The sequence below is a fragment of the Neofelis nebulosa genome, chromosome 13 (assembly GCF_028018385.1).
Source record: "Neofelis nebulosa isolate mNeoNeb1 chromosome 13, mNeoNeb1.pri, whole genome shotgun sequence".
Classification (NCBI taxonomy): Eukaryota; Metazoa; Chordata; class Mammalia; order Carnivora; family Felidae; genus Neofelis; species Neofelis nebulosa.
The window spans coordinates 57,396,670-57,417,365 of record NC_080794.1 but is presented as its reverse complement, the minus strand read 5'-3'; the positions used below and the strand labels follow the sequence as shown (position 1 = coordinate 57,417,365).

Sequence of the window (20,696 nt, the reverse complement as noted above, 5' to 3'; positions counted from 1 at the left end):
CCACAGTAGTTCTGTGAGAGAGGTATTGTGGTTCTTTTCTTTTTTTCAAATACGGATATTGAGGCTCAAAGAGGTTAACTTGCTCAAGGATACACTGCTAATAAGTGGCCTAGCCAGAAGCCAGATGGGCTCAGTCAAGAATCACAGGGTTGGCTATTATATTATCTCCCTCCCTAGAGGTAGCTTGGTATCTGTAGTAGAGATGGGGGAGTCAGGACAAGGAGATGGTTTTGGAAGGGATAAACATGGTATATGGTGAGTTGGCAGATATTGAGTCCGGAGCTATTGCTGAATAGTGAAGGAGAGGTTTGAAATATTTGAAATATGATTGGACCTTCCTAAGAAGGTCTGAGCTGACCTTCCTAAGAAGGTCTGAGCTGATTTCCTACATCTGATAGTTCTTTGTAGAGATGATGGTTGAAGACACTGACACAGATGGGTATATAGGAAAGATCTGTGTAGAGATACAGAGGGCCCAAGCTACATCCTAAGGAATGCTGACGTTTAGGGATGAGGAAACAGTTGGAGAGGCTGGAGGTTACAGAGGCAGAAGATACCAGAAGCAGAATGGTTAGAAGTGTCCAGCCAAAGAGGTTTTAAGCAGACGAGGGCCTTGGGAAAAGACCAGACCATTTCACTGGTAACCTGCAAATAAAGGGGAGGGACTAGAAGCCAAGTTTCATGGGACCCTACAGGGTGACTTTGGAAAAAACATATTGAATTTGGAGAATTTAGATAGTAGTTGGGAAGAGCAGACTTGAACAGAAGTGTGGTAGCAGAAATAGGGAATTGGTATTGGTGGCTGAGAGAAGAAGCTTGTGTGGGAGAATAATGCCTAAGGGAGGGGTGGAAAAAGTGCAGATACAGGTGAAGAGGGTAACATTGGAAAAATAAAGATTTGTTCAAGGAGGTCTTGATTTAAAAGGGTAGTTGCTTATAAAGAATTTTAAAAGGTAGGTGATCTTTACACTTCTGGGCCTCAGTTTCCTTATTTGAAGAAAGAATCCTTCTATTTCTAACCCTTGCCATTTTTCTCTATGCTGTTAACACCAGCAGCTAAAAAAAAGTCTGGATTTTTAGGAATGCTCCCAGGGTCTAGTAGGGAGAATGGGTTCCAGTTCAGTTAACATGGTGATCCTTTGCCCAACTTTACAGGCTATTTTAGGATATGTAGAGTTATATTTGGAGCCAGGAGCTCTGAAGAAGCAAAGATTCCCTATAATGGTATCCCTGGCACTTGGGACAGTATCTGGCATATAGTACGAGTTTAGTGTTTGTTGGATGAATTTGTCCAGGGACATGGGCTCCTGGAAGTGGGGATCCCTAATCATAAACTCGATTTAGTTTTTGCTTAGTTTGCCATTTCCTTGTTCTAAATGTCAATGTAGCCAGTAAATAGTATTTGTGTGTTTTCTTATTATAAAGAAATTAGAGGTTGGAGTGTATTTCCAAGATTTCTTGTGTTTCTGAGTTATTCATAGGAACTAAGGTGGTTTGAAAAGGCATAGGACGTAAGGGACAGGACAGTGCTGTGGAAAATAACTCTACACACAAAGGCTGAAGTCCACTGGATTCTAGACTTGTTTTTGTTTTCGCAGAGATGAATCGTTTTTATTTAATGTTTTAGAAATTCCACCATGGTTAGTTCTATTACTGTTCTGTTAGCATTAGTTATCATTTTATTTGTGTTTTATTAGGAATAGATTTTTAATTGAGGAAGTTTGGTCCCAGTGAAAGGCTAGAGGAAAGAGGCTTAAATAGTAAAGGTGTTGTGGGGTTAATACCAGTTTTGCAGGTTGGTGTTACAAGATCTGCTTTTAATTTTTTTTTTTTTTTTTACGTTTATTTATTTTTGAGACAGAGACAGACAGAGCATGAACGGGGGAGGGGCAGAGAGAGAGGGAGACACAGAATCGGAAGCAGGCTCTAGGCTCTGAGCCATCAGCCCAGAGCCCGACGCGGGGCACGAACCCACGGACCACGAGATCGTGACCTGAGCTGAAGTCGGACGCTTAACCGACCGAGCCACCCAGGCGCCCCACAAGATCTGCTTTTAATCCTTCTTTATTTTTCATGAATTATAAATCAAAAGTAAAAATTAGTATAACCAGTATGTGCCAGAATTATTTTAGGTGTTGTGGATATAACAATAAGCAATAGAGACAAAAATACCCATCCTTCTAGTGGGGAAGACAGATGATCAGATAAGTAAAGCAAATGTTTATTTGTCTTAAAGCCACTTGGAATTGAGTGCATTTAAAATCCTGATGGTTAATTTTATAGAATTGAAGAATCTAGTCAGCTCTAGAGTAAAACAGAAGCTTATGCCTGCCATTATAAAGAAATAAAGCATTTCACATAAGTGAGACTTTGTCCTGTAAAAGTTATTCGTTGTATGTTCTACATTTTTTAAATGTTTGAGGTAAACTTTTGAAATTTGATACCGATATTTTTACAGAGTATAATAAGCATAATTTAACATTTGATTATTCACATCTGTTTTTTTAGGTATAGTTGACATACAATGTTACATTAGTTTCAGTTGTGCAACATAGTGATTGGACAGATCTATACTTTATGCTGTGCTGACCACAAGTGTAGCTACCATCTGTCACCATGCAACGCTATACCATTGAGTATGCTCCGTGTGCTGTACCTTTCATTCCCTTGAATCAAAAGAATCATTCCACAGCTCGAAGTCTGTATTCCCTGCTCTCCTTCACCCATTTTGCCTATCCCCCAGCATGCTTCCCTTCTGGCATGCATCAGTTCTGTGTATTTATGGGTCTGATTCTGCTGTTCGTTTCTTTGTGGGTTTTTTTTTTTTTTTTGGATTCCACATATAAATGAAATCATGTGGTATTTGTCTTTCTCTACTTACTTCACTTAGCATAATATCCTCTAGGTCCATCCATGTTGTTGCATATGGCAAGATCTCATTCTTTTCTATGGCCAAGTAATATTCTGTTATATTCCACGTGTATATACACACCACGTCTTCTTTATCCATTCATCTATCAGTGGATATTTTGGTTATTTCTGTATCTTGGATATTATAAATAATGCTGCAATGAACATCGGGTGTGTATATCTTTTTTGGGGGGGGGTACATATATCTTTTTACCATTTTCTTTGGGTAACTACCCAGTAGTGGAATTACTGGATCATATAGTATTTCTATTTTTATTTTTTTTTTAATGTTTATTTATTTTTGAGAGAGATCACACGCATGAGTGGGGGAAGGACAGAGGGTGGGGGTAGAGGATCTGAAGTGGACTCAGTGCTGACAGCAGAGAGCCTAATGCTGTCTGGAACTCATGTACCATGAGATCATGACCTGAGTTGAAGTTGGACACTTAACTGACTGAGCCACCCAGGCGCCCCTCTATTTTTAATTTTTTGAGGAACTTCCATATTGTTTTCCACAGTGGCTGCACCAGTTTACATTCCCACCAACAGTGCATGAGGGTTCCTTTTTCTCCACATCTTTGCCAACACTTATTTCTGTTTGATTCTAGCCATTCTGACAGGTGTGAGGTCCTATCTCAGTGTAGTTTGGATTTGCATTTCCCTCATGGTTAATAATGTTGAGTATCTTTTCATCTATATGTCTCCTTTGGAAAAATGTTTAGGTCTCTGCCCATTTTTAAATTGATTATTTTTTGGGTGTTGAGTTGTTTAAGTTCTTTATACATTTTGGATAATAACTCTTTATTGGACATATCACTTACAAATGTCTTCTCCCATTCAGTAGGTTACCTTTTCATTTTGTTGATGGTTTCCTTTGCTGTGCAAAAGCTTTTTATTTTGGCATAATCCCAATAGTTTATTTTTGCTTTTATGTCCCTTGCTTGAGGAGACATATCTAGAAAAATATTGCTGAGGCTGATGTTCAAGAGATTACTGCCTACGTTTTCTTGTAGGAGTTTTATGGTTTCAGGTCTCACATTTAGGTTCTTAACCTATTTCGAGTTTATTTTTGTGTATGGTGTAAGAATGTAGCCCACTTTCATTCTTTTGCATGTAGCTGTCCGGTTTTCTGAACACTATTTGTTGTAGAGGCTGTCTTTTCCCCACTGTATATTCTTGCTTCCTTTGTTATAGATTACTTGACCACATAAGCATGGGTTTATTTCTGGGCTCTCTATTCTGTTCCATTGATCTGTGTATCTGTTTTGTGCTGGTACCATGCTGTTTGGATTACAATAGCTTTGTAGTATATCTTAAAATCCGGAATTGTGATAACTCCAGCTTTGTTCTTCTTTCTCAAGATTGCTTTGGCTGTTTGGGGTCTTTTGTGCTTCCATACAAATTTTAATATTATTTGTTCTGATTCTGTGAAAAATACCATTGATATTTTCATAGGGACTGCATCATTGAATTTATGGATTGTTTCTCTTTGTTATTTCATTATTAATGTTGCTGTGGCTAGGTCTTCCAGTACTATGTTGGATAAAAGAGGCAAGAGTGGACACCTTAGTCTTGTTCCTGCCCTTAGAAGAAACGCTTTCAGTTTTTCACCATTGTGTATGATGTTAACTGGGGGTTTTTCATATATGACCTTTATTATGTTGATGTATATTCCTGCTAAACCCACTTTGTTGAGAGTTTTTATCATAAACAGGTGTTGGATCTTTGTCAAATGCTTTTTCTGCATCTGTTGATTGCGATGATTGTATGGTTTTTATTCTTTGCTTTGTTGATGTGTATCATGGTGAATTGATTTGCAAATATCAAACCATCCTTGCATTCCTGAAATAAATCCCACTTGATCATGGTGAATGATCCTTTTAATGTATTGTTGAAAGCAATTTGCTAAAATTTTGTTGAAGATTTTTCATCTGTATACATCAGGGATATTGGCCTGTAAGTTGCTTTTTTTTTTTTTTGTAGTGTCTTTGGGTTTGGTATCAGGGTAACCTCTGGCTTCATAGAATGTATTTTGAGGCTTTTCTTTCTCTTCTGTTCTTTGGAATAGTTTGAGGAGAATAGGTATTAACCTTTTTATTTTATTTTTAAGTTTATTTAGTGCACATATACGACTGGGGGAAGGACCAAGACAGAGGGAGAACCTCAAGGAGGCTCCCTGCTGTCAGAGCAGAGCCCAATTTAGGGCTTGATCTCACAAACTGTGATATCATGACCTGAGCCAAAATCAAGAGTCACTCAACCAACTGAGCCACCCAGGTGCCCCTTCTTTAAATGTTTGGTAGAATTCACCTGTGAATCCATCTGGTCCTGGACTTTTGTTTGCTGGGAGTCTTTTGATTACTGGTTCAGATTGATCACTAGTAACTGGTCTGTTCAGATTTTCTATTTCTTTCTGATTCAGTTTTGGAAGATTGTATGTTTTTAGGAATCTGTCTGTTTCTTCCAGGTTGTCAGATTTGTTGGCATGTAATTTTTCATGGAATTCTTTCTAAATCCTTTATATTTCTGTGGTGTTGTTGTTATTTCTTCCCTTTGTTTTTGGATTCTAGTCTTGGTTTTGCTGTTAGTTGTGGGTGCTGGGCCTGATCATCTTTAAATTTTCTACTACCTCCATGAATCTAAGACTTTGTTTTTAAAAACTCTAATTTCTTTTGGAACCACAAAAGGACTTTCACCTTGTTCTTAGTTGTGTCGTGGCTTCCAAAATAGGCAGTTTCTTGTAATCAGTTAAGGTCATGATACTAGTATAATTGAGTTTCTGACAGTAGAGATCATTTAATTGTTTTGTGAAATGATGTATAATAAAGAATATTCTTTTGATTGCTCATCTAATACATGTCAGTGTTTATAAGTCAGTTGGTACTCTTAACAGTTTTAATTTTTTAAATAGTGTAGTTTCTTTTGTAGTGTAACACAGTCTCAGTCAAGATAAGTTTATGAAGATGATAATACTGCTTATTGTGGAGCTTTTTGTCATGAAGATCCAAATTCTTTTTTATTTTTATTTATTTATTTTAAAAAAAATTTTTTTTTTTAACGTTTATTTATTTTTGAGACAGAGAGAGAGACAGAGCATGAACAGGGGAGGGGCAGAGAGAGAGGGAGACACAGAATCTGAAACAGGCTCCAGGCTCTGAGCTGTCAGCACAGAGCCCGACGCGGGGCTCGAACTCACGGACCATGAGATCATGACCTGAGCCGAAGTCGGATGCTTAACCAACCGAGCCACCCAGGCACCCCAAGGATCCAAATTCTTGCAATAATAACTGGTTAAAAAATAGCTAACGATTCAGTGACTAACAGAATGAACCTTGCAACTCATCATTTTTTTTCCCTTCTGTCTGCAAAAGAAAATGGCTGTGAGGCAAACTTAAGTCATAATTGACTTTCTTAAGGAATGAGATTCTGAATTCAGTACTTGTGCTCTTTAATTATTTTTTGGAAGAAGAAATAACTTATCACATATTCACTAGAAATCAAACATGCTGCCCCTTAAGGAAACTGAAATGAATTTATTTAATATATGCTTGATTTTTAAAATTATTTTATTTATTTATTTATTTATTTATTTATTGTTTTTTTTTTTAACATTTATTCATTTTTGAGACAGAGAGAGACAGAGCATGAATGGAGGAGGGTCAGAGAGAGGGAGACACAGAATCTGAAACAGGCTCCAGGCTCTGAGCTGTCAGCACAGAGCCCGACGCGGGGCTCGAACTCACGGACCGCGAGCTCATGACCTGAGCTGAAGTCGGCTGCTTAACCGACTGAGCCACCCAGGCGCCCCTAAAATTAATTTTTAATATCAAAGTAATACAGGGAGGGTTTTAAGAGTCAAATAGTACTAAAAGGTTTATAGCAAAAAAAAATAGCAGTTCCCTACCCTTACTCCATCCTTACTTCCTGCTCCATAGAAGCAAGCACATTTGAGTCTTTAAGCTATTTATTTTGAAATTTATTTTAATATTTCCAAGTAATATACTGCTATTCCTTGATTTCTTAATTTTTGGAGTTGTCATGTTGACTTGCTTTTATAGTAGGTAAAGATGTAACTCTTTCCTTATCCTTCCTTCTTCCCTCATCTTACCGAAATAGTTGTGTCATATTTTTTTCTTAGAGACATTTTTTCTGGACACTTGCCCTCCCCACCCCAGCTGTAGTCTGGACTTGTTTTGCTCCAGGTCTGCTGCAAAGTGGTTGCCTGGAATTTCTCTTTACTTCTCTATGGGATCTATATCCTGGATCTCATATTTTGTTCTGTCTGGGTTTGTCCCTTCATTCAAGAGATACATGTCCTCTAGTAGCTTCTTGAGAAAGAACACATGAGAAATAACTTTTTTTTTTTAAGTTTATTTTATATATTTTTGAGAAAGAGAGCATTCCAGGCAGGCTCTGCACTGTCAGCACAGAGCCCAGTGCTGGGCTCGAACTCATCAATCAGGAGATCATAACCTGAGCCGAAGTCAAGAGTTGGACACTTAACCAACTGAGCCACCCAGGCGCCCCGGGAGATAGCTTTTTAAACTTTTTAAAAGATCTTATAATGATTTCCTAAACAGAAAAGTATAGATCTGAGTTTTAGTGTGAATCTACACATTTGTAGAATAGGTCTACAGAATTGAGAGAGATGACCTACATGGCTTCCAATCTTCCACCCAGCTTTAGAATTCTAGGGTTCTGAATGCTTGAGAATTAAATGATTTTACAGATAATCCAGCAAATGTTTAAAGCCACAGACTTTCAAAGGGACTCTTTGTAGGACTTTGACAAAAAAACAAAAAAACACAAGACCTATGGCCTCTCTTTTCTTTCTTTCCTTTGTTCTTAATTGTATCTAAAGATTTGCTTTTATGGAAGAAGTCTATTTGAAAATGAAGAGAAACATTAGCTGTTTTTTTCCTTCTTTCTTCAGTTGGTGAAAATTCCTATCTTCCCTTTTTCCCTCCTTAGGCTACTCTGTTTTTGTGTGCTCTGCTGATGCCTAATACAAATCGCCATGTATAAATCATTAGCCACCATCTGAAGAGGTTGGGAATATCATGCATCATGGAGTCCCAGGGTGACATTCGCAAGCTCAGAATCTGTCCTGGGAAGGACAGTCAGGATCAGAGAGCTTGACTCCTGGTTCGGAGTTTGTATTCCATCCTGCCATCCGGTGACAGAATGTCTTATTTGCTCTATAATTCTGTTCTCTTGGGAGCTAGCGTGATGTAGTGGAAAAGTCACTCTGTCTGGTGGTCAAAAGATTTGAGTTCAAGCCCTCTTTGGCACAGACTGGCTTTGTTATCTTGAATGGGTTACTTTGCATGGGCTTCTTTTTACTAGACATCAAATTAAGTAGCTTCAAAATCCCTGTTCTAATAAGTTTTGATTTCTGAGCAACATTGGCTTCTACTAGTGTACAGTTCCTTTTCTTTCCTTGTGCTAAAATGTCAATACCTTCTCACTTTGTGTTGTTTTTATTGTAGAGTCTGGTCACCTCACCTGCAAAGCAGGTGTCTTTGGATCAGTAGGCTGAGATGTGGCATGCACATATTTTTGCAGTTGTCTTTTAAATGTGTATCAACACTTAAAAATCCCGAGAGTTCAGTTCCTTTAGGGAAAATGAGGAGACCTGGTGACACTTGGGCCCACATTGCTGCCTGGCAGCACTTGGCCTGAGCTGAGATTTGCTTCCTTTCTGATGGGGCTAGTATTCCTTCTCATCACAATTCCACTTCTCTTGCTTTTGCTCACTTATGTTACCTTTTTGGCCTTGTAAGCATTTAAATTTGTGACTCTTGCTATAAAGTGACTGGAGGAAATCAGTCTTATTAGTTTTTAGTCATACTAGAGGTTTTTGGTTGTAGTGGAAATGAGGAGGGGAAAAATATATATATATATACACACACATATATATACATATATGTATATATATGTGTGTGTGTGTGTGTGTATAAATTGCTGTGAAGATACAGAAATGATTGTGTGATCAGGACTACCCCCTGCCTTGTTTATGGTTTTTAAAGAATTATCACATCATTTTATTTGATTCTTACAGCAACTGTACATGGTTAACAGAGACATAAAAATTCCCACAGCTCTTAAGAAGTTTAATTCAGACAGCTCTGCTGCCTCCAAATTCACCTTTGTCTGGAACCTAGGCGAGAGGATGGGATGAGAGTGGGTGGGTATAGAAGAGCATGTTAAATTTGCTTCTAGGAAAGTGAAAACTGTTGGCCTGAGCTAGGTGGACACGCGTAAGAGATGTAGCAGGTCACTTCTGCCGCCTTTGAGGTGTCTCTACAGATGCCCAACAAGAAGAGAGCAGGAAAGGAGAAAAATTAGTGTACAGTCTTTCAAGAAGATGATGAGTTTAACAGTGCGAGGAAGACTGAGAAGCAAGAAGACGGCATTATATGCATATACTTATTATATATGTACATATGTGTATATATGTATATATATGTATATATGTATTATATGTATGTATGTGTGTATATATATGTACATATACATATACATATAATTTTATATTACCTGTAGGTCAGGTCATATAAATAAGGCAGATGGGGACCCTCACACTGGGAAGATTCCATTCCTAGAAGCTGAATAGATAAGACTATCTGGCCAGTTAGATACATGGTTAAAACAGACTTTTTTTTTTTAAGGTAAAATGAATATTTGTGCTTAAAACCAGCAGGCCAAACTAGTACTAACATTATCACGATTCAGCAAAATAGAAAACATCTTTCTGTGAATATTAGAGTAATGAATAAGCCAGGGGTTGTAGTAACGTATGTAATGTTTTATATATATATACATACACATGTGTATATACGTAAATGTTTTATATATATGCATATAATATGTGAATACCACACATACATACACACACACACACACATTATTTGTAACAGCTTTATTGATACTGAACAATTCATCCTCTTAAAGTACACCATTCAGGAGTGTGGTAGGGTCACACACACACACAAAATAATAAAGTATACCACTTGGTGGTTTTCACTATATTCAAAGATCTGTGCAGCTGTCACCACAAACAATTTTAAACATTTTCATCACCTCAGAAAGAAATCTTGTATCCCTTGGCAGGGACTCCCTATTTTTCTCTTTTTCCAGCCCCAAGCAACCATCTTTTTGTCTCTATGGATTTACATATTCTGGATATTTCATATAAATAGAATGATACTGGGGCGTCTGGGTGGCTCAGTCAGTTAAATGTCCAGCTTCAGCTCAGGTCATGATCTCGTGGTTCATGAGTTTGAGCCCTCCGTCGGGCTCTGTGCTGACAGCTTGGAGCCTGGAGCCTGCTTCAGGCTCTGTGTCTCCCTCTCTCTCCGCCCCTCCCCAGCTTGCACTCCGTCTCTCTCTCAAAAATAAATAAACATTAAAAAAATTTTTTTAGGGGCGCCTGGGTGGCGCAGTCGGTTGAGCGTCCGACTTCAGCCAGGTCACCATCTCGCGGTCCGGTCCGTGAGTTCGAGCCCCGCGTCAGGCTCTGGGCTGATGGCTCGGAGCCTGGAGCCTGTTTCCGATTCTGTGTCTCCCTCTCTCTCTGCCCCTCCCCCGTTCATGCTCTGTCTCTCTCTGTCCCAAAAATAAAAATAAAAAACGTTGAAAAAAAAAATTTTTTTTTTTTAAATTTTTAATAAAAAATTTAAAAAATAAATATAATGATACAGTATGTGTTCTTTGGTCTGCTTTTGCTTGGTATAGTGTTTTCAGAGTTTATGTTGTAGCATATACCAGTGCTTATTTGTCTGTATCTTAGGAAAACCTTTAATAAACATTTAGTTTTTTTCTAGCTTTGGCCTTCTTTTTTTTAAAAATTTTTTTTTTTTCAACATTTATATTTTTATTTTTGGGACAGAGAGAGACAGAGCATGAACAGGGGAGGGGCAGAGAGAGAGGGAGACACAGAATCGGAAACAGGCTCCAGGCTCTGAGCCATCAGCCCAGAGCCTGACGCGGGGCTCGAACTCACAGACCGCGAGATCGTGACCTGGCTGAAGTCGGACGCTTAACCGACTGCGCCACCCAGGCGCCCCTCTAGCTTTGGCCTTCTAATAGCATAGAATCCTGGCTCTAACATCTTCTCTAATGTAATGTAGAAATCCTTCTTCATTAGTTTTTTTTTGAGGAGGGAGTGGGTAGGTGCAGATATATCTGGATACAGATATATTTTTATTAATTTAAAAAAACTTTAAATTTTGAACTAATTTAGACTTACAGAAAAGTTGCAAAAATAATATACTTACCTTATATATCATCATAGTATAATTATCAAGAATAAGAAAATAGTGTCTTCACCTTTGTAGTTAATAAATATCTTGAAGGAGATACTTTGGGACTATGCAAATCCTTTTTTACCTCAAACCTTTTAGCATCCACTTGTAGGTAGATCTTGTCTGTGCATTTATTATTGCACCTACTGATTATTTCCCTCTTTCCTTCTTTATTACTAATTGAAATTCTGTGAGGTAGACTTTTTCTGTCTCGTTTATTTACTTGTTTGTAGCAATGCGGACTCACAGTATTTATTTTATTCTGTGGATTAAAATTCATTGCTGTCATTTTATCACTCAAAGTGTTCTAGCTTTGGTCATTAGGAGCTCCTTTGGGTGAGTCCCCATCTTTTTTAGAGAATATCTTTACTTTTGACATTATATGGTGTTTCAGGCTTAACTTGTATTTTCTTTGCCCTAGCTCTAGAGTCAACCACTTGATTCCTCTTATTGGAAAATGATGTTTAGGGACCGAGATCTGGGCCCTAGATGTACTCACTGTGACTGAGGTGTCATTGCTTTTAGTGGGCAGTGTAGCTACTCGTACACATACACATATTTATATTTCTGTATCTGTATATATTCACAGTCAGGAGTTTGTATTAATACTGCTGTTTGAAATTTGGTACTACAAAATTTATTTGAGTCTTTTTCCTTTAAAACTTTTTTCTCTAACCATGAGTACACTGGATTTCATCACCCATAATGTATTTGATTGATTCTAGCATACATACACATATTTATTTACTTAATTCTAATTTCATGATTGTTAACCTAAACCTCTGTAAGGAACACTTTTGATAACTAAATTATAACATTTATGTACAGTTCTTTTTGTCCTTAGCCTGGAAACTGTATCCATTCAGAATACTATTTTCCACAGTTAGGTTAGTTCATTTCTTTCTTAGCTCCTTTAGTATGATTATATTCGTTTATAATACAGTTAGGTTTGTTTGTTAGTGTTTTTGTTTTTGAGAGAGAAAGAGGCAGTGGGGGGAGAGGGGCAGAGGGGAGAGGGAGAGAGAATCTTAAGCAGCTCCACACCCAGCACAGAGCCCAACATGGGGGCTCAGTCTCACGACCATGAGATTATGACCTGAGCCGACCTTAAGAATCAATGCTTAACCGACTGAGCCACCCAGGTGCCCCTCTCAGTGTTTTTATTTTATTTTGCACACTCCTCATCCTGATTGATTTTAAATGTATAGTTCAGTGGTACTGAGTACATCACATTTTGGGGCAGCCATCACCACCATCCATCTCCAGAACTTTATTATTTTCCCAAACTGAAACTCTGTACCCAGCAAACAGTAACTCCCCAGTCTCCTCTCTCAGCCCCTGGCAACTATCGTTTTACTTTATCTCTGAATCTGACTACTAAGGTACCACATATAAGTGGACTTTACAGTCTTTGTCCCCTTGTTATTGGCTTAGTGTAATGTCTTCATGGTTAATCCATAATGTAGCATGTATCAGAATTTCCTTTTTAAAGCTGAATAATATTCCATTGTATGTACCACATTTTGTTTTCATCCATCAAGAGATTCTTGGGCTGCTTCCGTCTTTTGGCTATTGTAAATAATGCTGCCGTTAACATGGTACAGATATCTGTTTGAGTCCTTTCATTTCTCGGGGCATATACCCAGAAGTGGAGTTGCTGGATTATATAGTAGTTTTAATTTTCTGAGGCACTGCCATACTGTTTTCCATATTGCTGCAGCATTTTACATTCTAAAAGTGCACAAGGGTTTCATTTCTTCCACATTCTTTTTCTAATATATATATTTTTAAATTATTCTTTTAAGTAATCTCTACGCCCAGTGTGGGACTCACACCCACAACCTTGAGATCAAGAGTCACACACCTTACTGGCTCAGCCAGCCAAGCACTCCCATTTGTTCCACATTGTTGCCAATACTTAAATTCTGATAATAGTCATCCATTGGTAATTCTTTGTGGTTTTGATTTGCGTATCTCTAATGATGAGCGATGTTGTTACATATATTTTCTTTGGAGAAATGTTCATTTAACTCCTTTTGCCCCCCCCCCCCTTTTAAGTTTATTCATTCTGAGAGAGAGAGAGAGAGAGAGAGAGGAAGGCAGCACAAGTGGGGGAGGGGCAGGGGGGGAGAAGAAAGAGAGAATCCCAAAGGGAGAGAGAGAGAGCATCCCAAGCTGTCAGCATCCACACTGTCAGCACAGAGCCCTGTGTAGGGCTCGAACTCACAAACTGAGATTGTGATGTGAGCTGAAACCAAGAGTCAGAAGCTCAACCGACTAAGCCACTCAGGTGCTCCCCCCACCTCTCTCTTTCTTTTAAGATTTTATTTTTTAGTAATCTCTACACCCAATGTGGGGCTCAAACCCACCACACTGAGCTCAAGAGTCCCACGATTCACCAACTGAGCCAGCCAGATGCCTCAACCTTTGCCCAGTTGTTGCATTATAGGAGTTCTTTGTATATTCTGGATATTAACTCTTATCAATATGATTTGCAAATATTTTTTTTTTCCCATCCACAGGTTGCCTTTTGCTCTGTTGCTTATGGTTGGTACATTTTTTTTTTCCCGATGGCCATTTTTTTCTTTTATTGCCTGTGCTTTTGGTATATCCAAAGAATCATTGCCAGATCCAGTGTTGTGAAGCTCTGTGTTCTCTTCAGAGTTTTTAGTTTTATCTATGAGATCTTTAGTTTATATCTGTTTTTTTTAATGTTTATTTTTGAGAGACAGAGAGAGACAGAGCATGAATGGGGGAGGGGCAGAGAGGGAGGAAGACACCGAATCCGAAGCAGGCTCCAGGCTCTGAACTCACAGACCTTGATATCATGACCTGAGCCAAAGTCAGATGCTTAACTGACTGAGCCACCCAGGCACCCCTCTGTAGTTTATATCTTTAATTCATACCCTTGGAATTTTTTAATCAGAAAGTTAGGCGGCCTTGGGGCGCCTGGGTGGCTCAGTTGGTAAGACCTTAGACCCTTGATTTCGTGTCGGGTCATGATCTCATGGGTTTGTGAGTTCGAGCCCTGCTCCGGGCTCTGCAATGCTGGTGCAGAGCCTGTTTGGGATTCTCTCTCTCTCTGCCTCTCCCCTGCTCATGCTCTCTCTATCTCAAAAAAAAAAAAAAGAGAAAGCCTTTCCCTATACCAAGGTTAAAGAAGAATTCCAGTGTTTTTTCCTCCTAGTACTTAAACAGTTTCATTTTTTGTATTTAATTTCCTTATCCATTGGCAATTTAATTTTGAGTGGTGTTAGATATGGATCTTTTATTTTTTTCCAAAGGCTACTCAGTGTTCCAAACACCATTTGTTAAAGAGTTTGTTTTTTTACCCACTTGAAATGCTACTTTTGTCAAATACTAAATTTCTGTATATATTTGGGCCTACTTCTGTTCTTTCTAGTCTTTGCTACTAATTTGTCTTTGTGATGAACCAGTACCGTACTGTTTTCATAGAGACTTTATAGTATATTTTAATGTCTGGGAAGTCTAGTATCCCACTTAAAGTTATTCTTCTCAGTGTTTTCCTAGCTATTCTTCTTCTTCTTCAGTGTTTATTTTTGAGAGAGAGAGAGAGACAGAGTGTGAACCAGGGAGGGGCAGAAAGGGAGACAGAATCTGAAGCAGGCTCAGGCTCTGAGCTGTCAGCATGAGCCAGATGTGGGGCTCAAACCCACGAACTGCAAGGTCATGATCTGAGCTGAAGTGGGACACAACTGACTGAACCACCCAGACGCCCCTTATTATTATTATTTTTAATGTTTGTTTATTTTTGAGAGAGAGAGAGAGAGAGAGAGAGAACGGGGAGGGGGGGCAGAGAGAGAGGGAGACACAGAATCCGAAGCAGCTCTAGGCTCTGAGCTGTCAGCACAGGGCCCCATTCGGGGGCTTGAACCCACCAGCCGTGAGATCACGACCTGAGCTGAAGTCGGATGCTTACCTGACTGAGCCACCCAGGCGGTATTCTTAATATTTGTTTTCTGTATAAAGTTTAATGTTGGGGGACACCTGGGTGCCTCAGTGGGTTAAATGTCCAACTTCAGCCCAGGTCATGATCTCGCAGTTCGTGGGTTCAAGTCCTGCATCATGCTCTCTGCCATCAGCACAGAGCTGGTTGGGATCCTCTGTCTCCCTCTCTCTCTGCTCCTCCCACATGTATTCTCTCTCTCTCTCTCTCTCTAAAAAATAAATGAACATTAAAATTTTTTTTAAAAAGTTTACTATCAGGGCGCCTGGGTGGCTAAGTCAGTTAAGCATTAGACTCTTGGTTTCGGCTCAGGTCATGATCTCATTATTTGTGGGATCGAGCCCCTAGTTGGGCTCTGTGCTGACAGCAGGGGGCCTACTTGGGATTCTCTCTCTCCCTCTCTCTTCCCTTCCCTGAACTTGTGTGCTTTCTCTCTTTCTCTCAAAGTAAACATTAAAAAAATCTTTAAATAAATAAAATAAAGTTTAATATCAATTTGTCTAACTCCATAATACAGCATTTTGGTGTTTTTATTGGGATTCTATATTAATTTTTGAACTATTATTGTCAGAACCTTGGGAATTTTTGACAGTGTCACTGCAACTGATGGGCCCTGAGAGGGTAGAGTAGGGTCTCTGACTTCCTCTTGAACCAGCATTGTTTAGTTTTATGAATTATACTTCCATAAGATTTTGGTAGAAAGAAATATTTCCTTTAAAAGAAATAGTTTGAGGTGCACCGGGGTGGCTCAGTTGGTTAAGTGTCTGACTTCAGCTCAGGTCATGATCTCTCACGGTTCGTGAGTTCAAGCCACGCATCAGGCTCTGGAGCCTGCTTCAGATTCTGTGTCTCCCTCTCTTTCTGCTCCTCTTCAGCTTGTTCTCTCTCTGTCTTTCTCTCTCTCTCTCTCTCTCCAAAAATAAATAAATAAACCTTAAAAAAAAAAAAGTCTCAAATTCACACATTGCTTTAAAAAAAAAAAGTTTGAAAACCACATCATGAATAGTATCCAAGCCTCTACTTGGATACTCAGTGGTAGGGTGCTTCTGACATGACCTAACTAGTGAAGACTTTTCTAATTGTTCGTTAGCTACTCAGGCATCAGTTGCTCTCCTTCCACCTTCCAGCATTAAACCCAGCCTTGCCTTGCTGAGGCAACACAAAGTGGCTTCACTCTTTGACCTACAAGTCTTGACTATTTAAGCATTCCTTTTATGGTTTGGTCTTAGTATTGTGGAAGAATCGTTCTGATACAGATCCTTTTGGGGGTGGATGGGGATATAGATAATTATTCTTTGGTTTGCTTTGCTCTTGGGATTCTGGTGCCACAGTGCCTAGACTCTGCCATTTACTCTGTGACCTGTTACTTATTACATCCTTCTTCAGGCCTGTTTCCTCATCAGCAAATGGGGACAGTAATGGCACCTCCTGCACAGGCTTGTGGCGAGAATTAAATGAGGAAATGCATGTGTCTACCATATAGTTACATGTTCAGTAAATGCGGACAAACGCCACCACCACCACCACCATTGCTGTAAAGTGGAGAAGAAAGTGTTCTGTATTTATTTTTGGATGCAGTAGGACAGGTATTTCAAAGTTAGCCAGCTAGATGGGGCTTGGGAAGGGGAGTGAGGTTTTTTTCTTTTATTTTTTTTATTAAAAAAATTTTTTTTAAAATTTTATTTACTTTTTAGAGAGAGAGAGAGAGAGCGCGTGCGCGCACGAGTGGGGGAGGGGCAGAGAGAACAGGAGACACAGAATCCGAAGCAGGCTCCAGGCTCCAGGCTCCGAGCTGTCAGCACACACAGCCCAACGCGAGGCTGGAACCCACGAACTATGAGATCGTGACCTGAGCTGAAGTCTGACGCTCAACCAGCTGAACCACCCACATGCCCCAGGGGGGTGAGTTTTCTTAAGTCAAAGTCTGTATTGAAATAAATAAACAAATAACATCTGTGGTTTAAAAAAAAAAAAAAGTGGGGTGCCTTGGTAGCTCAGTCAGTTGAGCGTCTGACTCTTCATTTCATCTTAGGTCATGATCTCACCGGTAGTGAGTTCAAGCCTGGAGCAGAGCCTGCTTAGGATTCTCTCTCTCTGTCCCTCCCCCGCATACATGCATACACATTCTCTCTCTCTCTCTCTCTCTCTCAAAATAAATAAAACTTTTTAAAACATTTGTTAAAAATTAAAATGAAAAAACGAGACAGTCTAGGCTGTTACTTTCTAAATTCCCTGAAATTCTTAACCTAGGTGTAGAAAGAAAGAAAATGAAGCCTCAGATTGACAGCAACATTAGGCCAGACCACATTAGGTCAGCAATTGAGTGAAAAGTAGATTCTGGAATTAGGCTGTGGGTTCTGTTCCATTGTCTGCTTAAAGCCTTCACCTCTCATCACAAACCGTTTTAAAAATTCTTTTGGAAATTGTTCCAGTTGTGAGCCAACAAACTAGTTTCTTAAGGGAACTAATTTGTCAGCAATGACAATGAATGGATATGGGGTCCAGATTTTTTCCTTATTAATTAGTCCTGTTACACTGTGATGTAGCTGTTCCAAGTAACAACAAAAAGTTCACTTTGGGTTATATACTTAGTAAACACAGCCTAGCACATTCAAGATCATTAAGTTTTATCTTTTCAAGGATCCTTCCTGTACTATTCTGAAAAGTACAAATAATAAAGATCAGCTAATAGTCTACTATCTATAGCTAACCGTACTCAACAATTCTGTGAGTATCCTTTCAGAGTGTAATCTCGGTACAGAAGATACATTTTTTAATTTGGTAGAAGTAAAGAGCATGGTGCCTTGGTGTCTAAAGACTTGGGTTTGAATCCTAGTTCTTTGATGCCTGTGTGGCCCTAACCAAATTACTTTTATGAGGTTTAATTTCCCCCTTCAGGAAAAATGGGCATAGGATGATAGATCCTGAGATAACCTTTGAGATATCGGGTTCATTGAGAGTATAATCCCTATAAAGAGCGTGTGCTGTGTAAAATGCTAACTGAACATTTAGTAAGGATCTGTCTCTGTGCCCTTGCTATGCTCCTTTTTTTTTTTTTTTAATTTTTTTAATGTTTTTATTTATTTTTGAGACAGAGAGAGATGGAGCATGAGCAGGGGAGGGGGAGAGAGAGAGGGAGACACAGAATCTGAAGCAGGCTCCAGGCTCTGAGCTGTCAGCACAGAGCCCGACGCGGGGCTCGAACTCACAGACTGTGAGATCATGACCTGAGCCGAAGTCAGACACTCAACCGACTGAGCCACCCAGGCGCCCTGCTATGCTCCTTTTTTGAGGCAGATCCCTTTATTTATGCACAAGATTGCTTACTCAGAGGGTTTCTGCAAACCTTTCCTCTCTCTCCTTCCTTATCAGTTTTTCCCTGTCTTTAATCCTTTTCTGGTTTAGATTTTTATTTTTTTATTTAAAAATTTTTTCTTAATACTTCTTTTTTGAGAGAGAGAGACTGCGCGAGCAGGGAAGGGGCAGAGAGAAGGAGACACAGAATCCAAAGTAGGCTCCAGACTCCAAGCTATCAGCACAGAGCCTGATGCAGGGCTTGAACCCATGAACTGTGAGATCATGACCTGAGCCAAAGTCGGATGCTCAACTGACAGCCACCCAGGTGGCCCCTGGTTTAGATTTTTAAAATAAACCAGTAGATGGGAGTTTAATACAGATAGCTTTCTTTGTTTTGATGAGGCTATCTCCTGGTTTAATTTTTTTTTTTTTTACATTTATTTATTTTTGAAACAGAGACAGAGCATGAACGGGGGAGGGGCAGAGAGAGAGGGAGACACAGAATCGGAAGCAGACTCCAGGCTCCGAGCCATCAGCCCAGAGCCCAACGCAGAGCTCGAACTCACGGACCGCGAGATCGTGACCTGAGCTGAAGTCGGACACTCAACCGACCACCCAGGCCACCCAGGCGCCCCTCTCCTGGTTTTATTTTAAGTGGATTAAATTGGTCTCAGTGATTCTCATCCATTATTTTTGGATGACAATGTTAGAACTATAAACTAGGGTCTTCTACCTTTTACCCTACTGACATTTTGGACCAGATAATTCTTTGTTGTGTGGTAGGGACTGTTCTGTGCATTGTAACATGCTTAGCAGCATCCCTGGCCTCTACTCCCTGGTTACCAGTTTGACCTTTTAGTTGCAGCAATTCAATTGTGACACATTGTCAAAGGTCCCACAAAATTGTCACCTGTTGAGAACCAGTGACAGAAACAGTGGCTTGCCTATGGCATCTATAAAGGGATAATTATATACCTGTTTTTCTGATAATCTTATAAAGTACCATGCTATTACCAGCCTGTCCAGTGAATGTTTTTGACCTCTAGAGGTGACAACATACAGCTGGAATTTGCATGAGTATGTGATAAGAACGCTAGTAATAATATGGTGGTTGTTGAGCTGGTTCTATTTGCATCTCATCCCTGTGGGACCGTAGTAATGATGATTATAATATAAGGTTACATTTGTGGGTGCCTACTATGTACCAGACACTGTGCCTTGATGAAGTTTTTTTTTTTCTTGATTTTTTTTTTATACCTATTTTAGAGGAGAAACGCTGTAAAGGCTGTTCAAGTCTGATGCAATTTTTGTTACCTCTGTCAGTTTAACAGACTCATATGAACACTGCACATGACTCTTGATTGGCAAGACTAGATGAGACCCCTCTGCCTGGATGGCTCGGTTGAATGTCTGATTCTTGATTTTGGCTCAGGTTGTTATCTCATGATTCGTGAGTTCAAGCCCCTCATCGGGCTCTGTGCTAATAGTACAGGAGGGCCTACTTGGGGTACTCTCCCTCTGTCTCTGTCTCTCTCTCTCTCTCTGTCTCTCTGTCTCACACACACACAGGCGCGCGTGTGTGTGTGTGTGTGTGCTCTCTCTCAAAATAAATAAACATTAAAAAGGATTAAAATAAAGAACCTAATTCAAATCCTGGGTTAGAAGTTGTTTGATGTAGGGGCGCTTGGGTGGCTCTGTTGGCGTGGCTCAGGTCATGATCTTGTGGTTCGTGAGTTTAAGCCCCACACCAGGCTTGCTGCTCAGCACAGAGCCTGATTTGGATCCTCTGTCCCTCTGTCTGTACCTCCCCTGCTCATGCTCTCTCTCAAAAATAAACAAAAAAGCTGTTTGATGTAAATGTTGAAAATTGTTGAGGGGAGAATTTAAAGTTTGATCATTTTGCTTTTATTTGGGTTGCATTTATTGTTGTCACTCTTGGTTGCTGTGCTTTATTTTTTATTATATATATATATTTGAGAGAGAGAGATGGAACACGAGTGGGGGAGGGGCAGAGAGAGAGGGAGACACCGAATCCGAAGCAGGCTCCAGGCCCTGAGCTGTCAGCACAGGGCCCAACATGGGGCTTAAACCCACCAACTGTGAGATCATGACCTGAGCCTAAGTTGGACACTAACTGACTGAGCCACCCAGGTGCCCCTGGGAGTGTTTTATTTTTATTTTTATTTATTTATTTATTTATTTATTTATTTAGGAGT

General features: G+C 39.6%; 1 protein-coding gene across 5 annotated transcripts in view; it reads left to right on the top strand.

The window, feature by feature from the left end:
- Positions 1 to 20,696, top strand: part of IDE (insulin degrading enzyme) — a 155,368-nt gene that overhangs the window by 51,410 nt on the left and 83,262 nt on the right. The window contains exon 1 of one of the 5 annotated variants that reach the window (XM_058697172.1): positions 17,065 to 17,085. The exons of the other annotated variants lie outside the window; for them this stretch is intronic. The gene's annotated coding sequence lies outside the window, so the exon portion shown is untranslated. Of the gene's footprint in view, positions 1 to 17,064; positions 17,086 to 20,696 lie in introns of those variants that run through there. 5 annotated transcript variants of the gene reach the window in all.